The 10,730-nt window shown below is 44.0% G+C and overlaps 1 pseudogene; it reads left to right on the top strand.

Moving 5' to 3' along the window:
* The first annotated feature begins 887 nt into the window (after positions 1–887).
* On the top strand, positions 888–4,179 carry LOC103356574 (uncharacterized; annotated as a pseudogene).
* Positions 4,180–10,730: the final 6,551 nt, after the last annotated feature.

The following is a 10,730-nucleotide window of genomic DNA, read 5'->3' as shown; positions in this document are numbered from 1 at the left end:
CACACCTCCAAGCACTCCAGCGTTTGTCACCCACGGGAATTCACAACCACGGACACCTTCACCGGGAGACCCTTCACGAGAGCAACCCCCCACGAGCACCGAACCCTGAGCACCGGACCCCTGCGCACCACCCCGGTTTCCCTCGTCACGGCTCCCTCTCTGCACCGGGAAAAACTCCACGGACCAAGGCACTCTCAGGCACCGGCTCTTCGTGCACCACCCTCGGGACCCCCCTTCCTCGGATCACGACACCGAAGACTCCACTCCTCCCTCTCCACGACTGACATCCGTGCACCAGATCCCACCACCGGGTTATTCCCCACGACCGGCAACCCTTCACCGAACTTTGTTTCTGCCTCCTGGTGCCCATCACTCCACCACCTTCCCTAATAAATTCTGTTTCCTTTAACCCTTCTCCCCATCTCCCTTTTCGTTTGGGTCCACCCGCACAGTCACTGAGCACGAACCGTAACATGAATGATCAGAAAAAGACCACAAAAAAAAGCAAAACAAACACATAAACGGACAAAAACAGCCTTTAAGGAAGCAGAAAGCAACTTCTGGTGCATTCTGTCCTTGTAAAAGAGAAGAAATCCATTTGAAAGAAAAAATATGCTCTTGTTATGGCAAATATGAAATAGAGTTCAAAGGTTCCATGTCATTAAACCATGTTGTTTAAAGATAACATCGTTAATACAGTCTGTGGTGCTCAATGCAAAGATGGACAAGTTTTGTTGGTGTACACTGCTGTTGGTTACAGCTATTGACAGATTAGTTTTATTTATATAGATCACAAATTTTCCTCCAAGGCTTTTACAATCGTTTTTTTCCGACCCCCTTGCAGTTTTGAGCACATTAGCTGCACAATGGATTCCAAATATAACATCATGACTAAGACCTATATTGATAACTGGAGTGCTGCTGCTTCCTCCTACATCCAACGGTGCTCTTAAGAGAAAAAAAAGAAAAAAAGAAAAAAAAGAAAAGAAAAAAATCCCATATCAAAAGAAATTCATGCAAAGCCCCCTGCAAACAGCGAGATACACAACCACAAAAAATGAAGTGTCAACAGATACAGGTGCAAAGACAGAGAAAACACTACAAAGAAACTAGAAAAAAAGCAAGCAGGAAAAAAAAGAAAACAATGCAAAAATGTCCATATGTACAATTTTACCGTTCTTTTTTTCCCCAAGTAAACAATGACAATCAAAAAGATAGAAAAAAAAACACTAAAAAGGACAATTACAATATTTAAAATGACCACTAAAGAGAACAACCATTTAAAAAAAAAATATACCAGAAAGAGGAGCATACCAGTCATAACAAATAGAGAAGCAACTATAATGAGGCTGAAAATACACCCCTTCCTTTCAAACTGAAAGTTTGAAAGGAAGAACATGCTCTCTTTATGGTTTGGAGTGAAATATCTCAACAATTATTGCATCAATTGTTATTACATTTGGAGATCCATATTCCCATCTGGATGAATTATACCAACCTATACCACCATTATCAGGTAATAAATTTAATTAACCCAGAATTACACCATGGTAATACCCCCTCAGCTCTGAAGCCCAGAATCACTACTCATATGAAGTGTTACAATAGCTACCATTTCATTATCCCTCATTGTCACTGATTCTTTACCTCAACTAGGAGATGAGAAAATATGATGACCTCTGTGTCCTTCAGTCTGTAATGACAGTTTCTCTCTTTGTGTAGGAGCAGTGTAATGTGTGACTAACTACACGTTATTAGGTTTTGGCAGGGGATAACACTCTATCAACTGTCTCATCTTTCAAAGAGTTTGATTTCTGATTGTCATTAACTAGGAAAACAGTTTAAATGTGCATTCTTCTGTCAGACCTGAGCCCCAAAGAAAACTAAATATCTGTATTTGGTATTATAATATGTTCAAGGGCAACAAATTAAATCACAAATGACAACTTGGACAGATTAGATGGTGAACCTACCAAGCACAGGCCTTAACCTCAGTTTGAAGGTTCACAGATACTAAACCACGACAAAAAGACTCACAATGACTACACAGCGACCACAGAGACTTATGAGCTCGGATCATGTAGGCAACTGGTGGCACCGCCAGAAAAAAGGACCCAATTTACCAGCGCTGAACCCATCTTGAAGGAAGTCGAAGAAGTTGTCAGAGCTGCAAGATCCAGTTCTGCTCCTGGCCCCGACAAAGTTGACAAGCAATGCCCACGGCTCCTCAAACGTTTCTGGAAGATCATGAGGGTGATCTGGCGGAGAGGGAAGGTTGCTGAGCAGTGGAGGTATGCTGAGGGAGTCGGGATCCTGAAGGAGGAGGGCTGGAGCAACATTGAGCAGTTTTGCATCATCTCACTGCTCAGTGTCGAGAGCAAGATCTTTTTCAACATCATGTCCCAACGTCAGACAAACTTCTTGAGTAACACCTACATTGATAGCTCAGTCCAGAAGGGAGGAATTCCAGGAGTGCCCGGATGCATGGAGCACACAGAGGTGGTGACGCAGCTGATCCAGGAGGCAAAAGAGAGCAAAGGAGACCTGGTAGCTCTCTGGCTCGATTTGACCAATGCCTATGGATCTATTCCACACAAACTTGTTGAAACCACACTAGCAAGACATCACGTTCTCAGGAAAATCCACAACCTCATCATGGACTATTACCAACAACTTCAGTGCACAAGTCTCTTCAGGGCAAGTAACATCCGCCTGGCATCGCCTTGAGAAGGGGATTATCACTGGCTGCACCATCTCCATAACCCTCTTCTCACTGGCCATGAATTGGATTGTTAAGTCTGATGAAGTGGAGTGCAGAGGGCCCAAGTCAAGATCTGGGACTCCGCAGCCCCCAATAAAAGCCTTTATGGATGACTTAACAGTGGCAACAACATCTGTTCCAGGATGCAGGTGGCTCCTTCCCTGGGCAAGGATGAGCTTCAAGCCTGCAAAGTCCAGGTCTCTGGTCCTGAGAAAGGGTATAGTGTCTGACAAGTTCTGCTTTTCCCTGGGAAAGACCACAATTCCATCAGTGACTGAGAAACCGGTCAAGAGCCTGGGCAAATCTTCAACAGCTCCCTGAAGGACTCAGATGCCATACAGCAAATCAAGAGAGAACTGTCCACTTGGCTCACAGCGATCGACAAATCGGGCCTCCCCGGAAAATTCAAAGCCTGGATCTATCAGCATGGAGCCCTGCCAAGAATACTCTAGAGCAGGGGTGTCGACATCCGGTCCTCGAGGGCCGCAATCCTGCATGTTTTAGATGTTTCCTTCTTCCAACACACCTGATTCAAATGATCAGGATCGTTATCAGACTTCTGTAGAGCTTGATGATGAGCTGATCATTTGAATCAGGTGTGTTGGAAGAGGGAAACATCTAAAACATGCAGGATTGCGGCCCTCGAGGACCGCAGTTCGACACCCCTGCTCTAGAGCCTCTACCGTTGTTAAAGGTACTTTGTAGATGAACAGGGGCCAGAGAGGTCCATCAGCCAGTTTCTTAGGAGATGGCTGGGGATCCCCCGATCCTTGAGCAGCATCGCCCTGTACGGCCATTCCAACAAGCTGCTTCTTCCTTTCAGTGGACTAAGAGAGGAGTTTAAAGTCACCCGTTCCAGAGAGGTGATGATGTACTGGGACTCCGCACACACCAAAGTTGCAGCAGCAGGAATCCTTGTGAAGACTGGGAGGAAGTGGTGGGCGCAAGAAGACGTCACTGTAGCTGAAGCGTGACTAAGGCATAAAGCACTGGTGGGCTCTGTGGCAACGGGAAGACCAGGTCTTGGTTTCCTTCCAAAGCCACGCTACAATCTAGCCCATGGAGAGGAGAAGCGTTGACTGATCCAGGACGAGATACGAGCAAAGGTGGTGGAAGCACGCCACCGAAAAATCGTCCGCATGTCCAAACAAGGATTGTGGACCAGGTTGGAGAAGGCAGATTCCTGCAGAATCACCTGGGCAGAACTCTGGAAAGCAGAATCATCTTGCCTGAAGTTTCTCATCCAGTCGGTCTATGATGCCCTCCCAAGCCCGGCCAACCTACATACCTGGAGACTGGAAGACACTCCCGAGTGTAAGCTGTGCCAGAAGAGGGACACTCTGGAGCACATCTTGAGCTGTGGCTCAAAAACGCTAGGGGAGGGGTGGTACCGCTGGATGATGACCACAGTGTTCTGAAACATTGCACATTTAATTCAATTCGATTTATAAAGCGCCAATTCACAGCATACAATCATGGAAAAAATTATTAGACCACCCTTGTTTTCTTCAATTTCCTATTCATTGTAATACCTGGCACAACTAAAAATACATTTGTTTGGACAAATACAATAACAAAAAAAAGCTCATAAGAGTTTAATGTAAGAGCTGATATCCAGCCATTTTCCATGGTTTTCTTGATAATAACCCAAATCACTTGCATTCTTACATCAACAGCTTTGACATTGAACTGCCAAAAACAGTGCTTTTAGGCATTCCATGTTTTCTTTTCTGTCTGTTTTAGTCACATGATACACACAGGAGTTAGTACTTGATTGCATAACCATTGTTTTTGATGCCTGCAGCCATGCGGCTTGGCATTCTCTCCACCAGCTTCTGACATTATTCTGCTGTCACAGCAGCCCATTCCTGTAGCACAAACTAGCTTTTTTGGGGGCTTGTGATTATCCATTTTGCATTTGATGATTTTCCACAGGTTTTCAATTGGATTTAGATCTGGTGATTGAGCAGGCCAAGGCATGGTTGGAATGTTCTGGTTCTCCATCAAGGCTTTAACTGACCGTGCTGTGTGGCAAGGGGCATGTTACGGGCAAGGCGAAGACTCAAGTGCAGACAACAGAGACACGGTAGACCAAGGCAATTACTACTATGGCCAGCACGTTTCACCGACATCCATGAAATTTGCTGGACATATGCAGCACATCCAGACGAACAAAAAAGCCTGGGGTGCCATTCACCTAAACCCAACAGGAAGTCTGCCATTTAGGATTTTTTGTTTCTCCACCCTGAGCACACTACTCCTAGGGGGTAAACCACAGAGTGCTGAATTTCAGGTAGCATGTACAGTACTATTTGAAGGTAAAAACTGTATTTTCGCCGTGACAGCCCTCTGATTTCTGATCCTTCATCACAAAGGAAGGATGTCTAACGACCCTGTACATGCTTCAATCTGCCTCAAACTTTATATACTTGATCACAGTCCTGCCCTGATGAAACCCATAAGCCAATATCCATTCACAGTACTGTTTTTTTTACTTTTGAAGATTTGTTTTTAATATAGAAAGAGGGACTTTAGTCATGCATTTGGAACCAAAAATATGTCAACTTATCAGAAAATGTATTTAACATATAAAAGTCTATAATGAATACCAATAAATATTTTGCAGTCTTTCTTGGGGTCCAATGGACCCCGAAATACTTTCTACATATGGCAACATGAAAGTCCTGAATAGAGTTGACGTTTCAGAGCTATAATGTGTAGCTGTCAGAAATAAATGGCTGCAGTTAGTTTAAAATAAAAAAAATCAACTCAAAATTCCATAATCAGAACTCTTCTGCCAGCATTCTTCCCTTATTTGCAGCAACAGTGTTGCTTTTAGCGCTCCATTTTATTAACATTTTCCTTTTGAGTAAGGTCCCTTGCATGTGATATGTCCATTTTGTGCAAATAAAGGGTCAAATGATGTGTTGAAGTCCCTCTTTTAAGTGTGTGCACAGATTCTGAAGCAGAAAGCCTGAACTGAAAGAAATTTGACAGCCACCTTTTAATTCTGACTGGAGTGTCAATTTTTTGTCAAGTCAACTATGTCAAACTGTTATGGACTGGTTCAGAGACTCAAACACTAGGCAACATGATACAGCAGACAGGCTGTTTATAAACAATGATTTATTGAACACACAGAAGATAAGTACAGAACTCAAAAAGGTTTGCAGGCAGGGCAGACTAAACCTATTAGAGATTGGCTGAAACAAAACTAAAGACACGGACCCGAGCTCGGTACCACCGAGTTGGGAACCGAGAAACCAAAACTAAACGGAGGAACTACTAAAGGACACCATTAGGTGCTGACGAGGTAACGCAATAAACAGAAAAGGCTAGTAGACCAAAAAGCTATCTATTCAGCTGGCGCTACACACAGACTTAATTCTGAACTGGGAGATACAGGACATTCAGACTAAAGAAGTCTCAGAAGCTAACGCTACATACAGAGACTTAAAGCACTATACAGATTTACACGACATAAGGACGGGCAGACTTAAAGACTGTCTTAAGGCAAGCGCTACATAAGACGGGCTGAGTACTGACGCTAAGTTTATCAGGCTAGCAAAAAACCACACCGGGAGAACCAGACCTGACAGGAGCCGACCGAGTAGAGAGGGGAAGCAGGGAGGAGGGTAGGTGGTGCAGAGGGGTTGGCGTTGCCGCGGCTGCGGTGAAGAGGCAGACGGAGACCGGGAGCGGACGCCAGGGAGTTCAGGGAGGGAAAGGTGAGCGGAGCTGGTGCTGGTGAGCTGACGGAGCCGTAGTGGTGGAGCGGCGTCGGGACTGACGGGTGGACAAGAGCGGGCAGGTGACAGGTGGAGAATCCGGTTCCTAACGGCAGGAGTCGCCGGCTGACGGAGTGGCTGGATGATGATGGCAGATGATCCGGGCTGCAGACGGAAAAGGCAAAGTTAGATTGCGGCTGACAAGAAAAGGAGCTGAGAATAAACAATCTGGGTCAGGAACTGACTGAGGACTGTTTACGGTCCGGCGACGAGTAGTGGTCTGGTCGTGGCTTAAATGCTGATCTCATGATGAGACGCAGCTGCGGCAAACGCACACCAGCGTAATCAGCGGATTGAGATCACCTGCCCGCTCTCTTCATGCACCTCACCAGCTCACGCCCACCTAGTTAGAGGAGAGGGAGAGAGAGAAAGGAGGAAAGAAGGGAGAGAGAAAGAAAGGACTGCCGCTACCTGGCCCTATCGGCAGCGGGCGTGACACAAACTTGCTTCACAGTACAGCCCTCGGCCACAAAGCGAGGAAAACAACTACTAACAAGGCTCAAAATTGCCAGTACTAAATGCAAACCAGTGAAAAAAGACGCAAAATGAAGACAAATAGATGCAAAACAACTGGAGACAAAACAACTCCACAGACACACACAAAAAATGGGCCAAATATACACAAGTAGGTGAAAAACTCCTGCAGGCATAAAATGACGGCAAGGTACACAAAACATATGCTATTTGCAAAATAAGTGCAAAGATGCACAGAAAGAGGATCTGGGCAGCCTTTCACACATCTGTGTTCCTGGGTCTGTTGTCTCATCATCGGTCCATGCAAAGAACTATGCGGTATGCGGTACACAATATGTGTATTTATCTCAGGTCAGACTCACACTCTGTGCTTACCAGAAACTAATATGAACTTAAGTTACTTTTACTCAATCAAAACTACAATTAATTGTGTAAAATCTACAAATTAAAGTATCAACATATATTCTGGTGGCAGCTGTATAAACCCTCTCTTCATATAGACACACAGGAACTCTGCAGCAGAACATTAGTTCTAAACATTCAGAAGCCTTCTTCAGTCAAACTTTACCAGAAATAACTAGATGATCCAACACAAAACCACCTCTGCAGCTGCATTATTCAAAGAATCTGCCACTCCCGAACGAAGAACAGCATGAAGCATCACACTCCACAGCGGCTGCAGACACACGAAGCAATCACACAGTTTGAGGCTGTACACACCTGTCTGAGGATCATCCAGAGAGGCTTCACTCTGTATCAATTCCTCCACAGTCTGCTGCTTCACTCTCAGTGCAACTTCTGACCAGTATGACCTCAGTCTTTTGATGAAACCTGTCAAACAGTGCAGTAGACTGCAGCAGTGACAGTCAAACAGCTGAGAGCTGCTGCACACTTTACTGAAGACACAGGTGTTTCTGCAGGTTTTAAAGCACTTTTCATTCAGCTTGTTTGCGTTTGCGCCATCTTCTGTGCAGATGGCAGTTGTAGATGCTTTAGCGTTTTGGTCTCCTCTTCTACTTTCCCTCCTGTCAGCTGATCCACTCCTCCTGAGAGTCTTCACAAAAATTACAGCTGACAGTGGCTGTTTAATCTGAGTTTGATTGATTTCATTTTTTTTTTCTTTCTTTTTTTTTGTCGGTTCAGTCTTTGATCTAAACTCCAACAATCTGCCAGCTGGCTGCTCTCCCACTAATCTCACTGTTTGTGCTGTGTTTCCATTTCTTAATCTAGCTGTTGTTCTATCCTTCCCTCTCTTAGAGCCCCAAAATGTTGCTCTTCTTATTTTTGATTGTATAAAACACAAGTATCTTGTTTTTGTTGGTTTCTTTACACCCTGTCATCATGCTCATGTTTTTGCCTCACTGAGAGGCATTTCCAAGGGTGTTTTCTGTTTCAGTCTGTGTTTTGCTGCTTGTCTGCCTCATACTCCTCTACAAGTGTTTCAGACTGTATATGTACGTAGCATCTAGTAGCTTGTCAGGTCAGATTTGGGATGAGGCTGCTTTCATGCTTTTTCAGGACGGAGCTGCAATCAGAGCAGATTATGTATTTCTGCAGCTATGAATAAATGAATGAATGTTTTTTTTTGGTTTTGTTTCGTTTACATTATTTATCCCTTAAGGAATATTGAGACACATTAACTTACAACAACCCAAAACACTCCAACGTGTAAACCACTATCATCTGACAGCAGCATCATAAGGACATAAGTCAGGATGTCAAAACAGGTAATTTCATGAAAAATCGATCAGATTTTCCCACCTGACCCCATCAGAATCAACTGGTTTAAAATCACTTTGGTATCATATTATGGATATTTTTAGTTACAAAACCTTAGAATACATCAACCACCAAAGTGGGTCAAAGTTTTGTGTTATTTTCCATCATTTCTGAGCTCTCATAACTACATCAATACAGGAGATAGACAAGTAAATTTTTCAGTGTTGAAAAACACATGGGCTCTGTTAAATACTGCAACCAAATCAATTTCACATCCACTTCAGGTGTCACAATCTATTGTTCTTAAACATGCTTTTCAGCCATGAAAATTTCATGCGTTTATCTCCTGTACTTATGAAGTTAATGAGGCCAAAGGACAACATTTCGACCCAAAATATTCACAATATGAAGGTTTAGTTTACATGGTGCCATTACATTTACTGAAGTTAATGCACAAAATAAATCAGCTGATTCTGATGGAGTCTGGTGGTAAGTTCTTAAAAATTTTGTCTCCAAGAAAATTTTGAGCATCCAACACTTTAAGGTTCACTGTCACAGGTACATGTTTTGTGGGCCAAAATCTTCCATACGCTGCCTCGTGGAGGAAAAGTGGAAAATGTTGCCGCTGGTTTCTGGTTTGGTGATGTAGAGTGGCAGACACGGGGAAGAGGATCTCCCTTCACCTTATCACCTTCAACTGGTAAAATTGGAAAACTGTGTGTTAAAACCTCAGAGTTAACACCAGACTGGTGGACAATAACATGAGTAACTCAAAGCAAAAGATTTTAACTTCACAAGCGACTACGACCAGAGCTAGCAAGTTAGCAGGTAAAACCACACCTGTACAGCATGATGATGATAATGATGACAAAGAGGGTCCTGACGATAGCGTCTCGGAAAACTTTTCCATGAGCCTGTTAATGTCGGAACTGGCCAAATATCAAGCTAATCTTAAGGAAGATATGGCGGCACTCATACAAAACTCTATTAAACCCCTCCAGTCCTCAGTGGATGCGCTACACGAAACTGTTAATGCATTTCAGAGCCGCTTAACATCAACAGAGATACTGGCGGGGGAGAACTTTGAACGGCTGGTTTCCACCAAGGCTACAATCAAAACTTTGCAGATTCAAAATGCCTCCCTGCTGGACCGACTGCAGGATTTAGAAAACAGGTCGCGCAGGTCTAATCTACGCATAGGGTGCGAAGAAGGCAAAGACCCGGCTACTTTTGTACCCGAGTTACTCAGTGACATTATGGGCATCTGGACATCTCCCCCTCAGCTGAACAGAGCGCATCGCAGTCTTGGACCTAAACCCGCAGCGGATAAGCTTGCCAGGCCTTTTGTAGTGTGCTTTCACCGATACCATGACAGAGAGCTGATATTGAGATGAGCCAGACAACATCAGATGAAGTACCAGGGATGCGACCTGCGAGTCTACCCGGACCTCAGTACTGTCCTTGCCAAAAGACGAGCTGCATTCAAGCCCGTTAAGGGAGCCCTCTACCAGAAAGGTGTGCCGTTTCGTCTGCTCTATCCAGCTCGTCTGCGGATTATGTTTAAAGGAGAGAGCCACAAGTTCAATTCACCGGAGGACACCATGGTTTTCTACGAGCAACAAGTGGCCACCTGATGCCGCGGCCACATTACAGGTCAGGTGTATGCCGTATATGTTAGTCTCCACTATAACACCTTCACGCTGGCTTAGCATGAAATAATGAACACTTAAGTCCTTTGAAGTAAAATGTGGGTAACAGTGCATATCACTGTTAGCCTTTACGTTTGAACAAGGACCATGGACATTTAGAATTTTCATTTCATCAGAATCATCTTCATAATTTCTTCTCCTTTGTTAAGTCAAACGTTATAGAAAATTGAGGAACCACATTGTGTAAATGACAGAGTTGATAATAAATAATGGATGACAAAAGGGAAAATAATTATAACATATCCTTTAGATTGCTAAATGTTTAGACTGTCATGTCTC

The sequence above is a fragment of the Stegastes partitus genome, unplaced genomic scaffold, assembly GCF_000690725.1.
Source record: "Stegastes partitus isolate 25-593 unplaced genomic scaffold, Stegastes_partitus-1.0.2 Scaffold209, whole genome shotgun sequence".
Classification (NCBI taxonomy): Eukaryota; Metazoa; Chordata; class Actinopteri; family Pomacentridae; genus Stegastes; species Stegastes partitus.
Note: the sequence above shows the minus strand (reverse complement) of the source record. Positions and strands in the feature narration are given on the sequence as shown.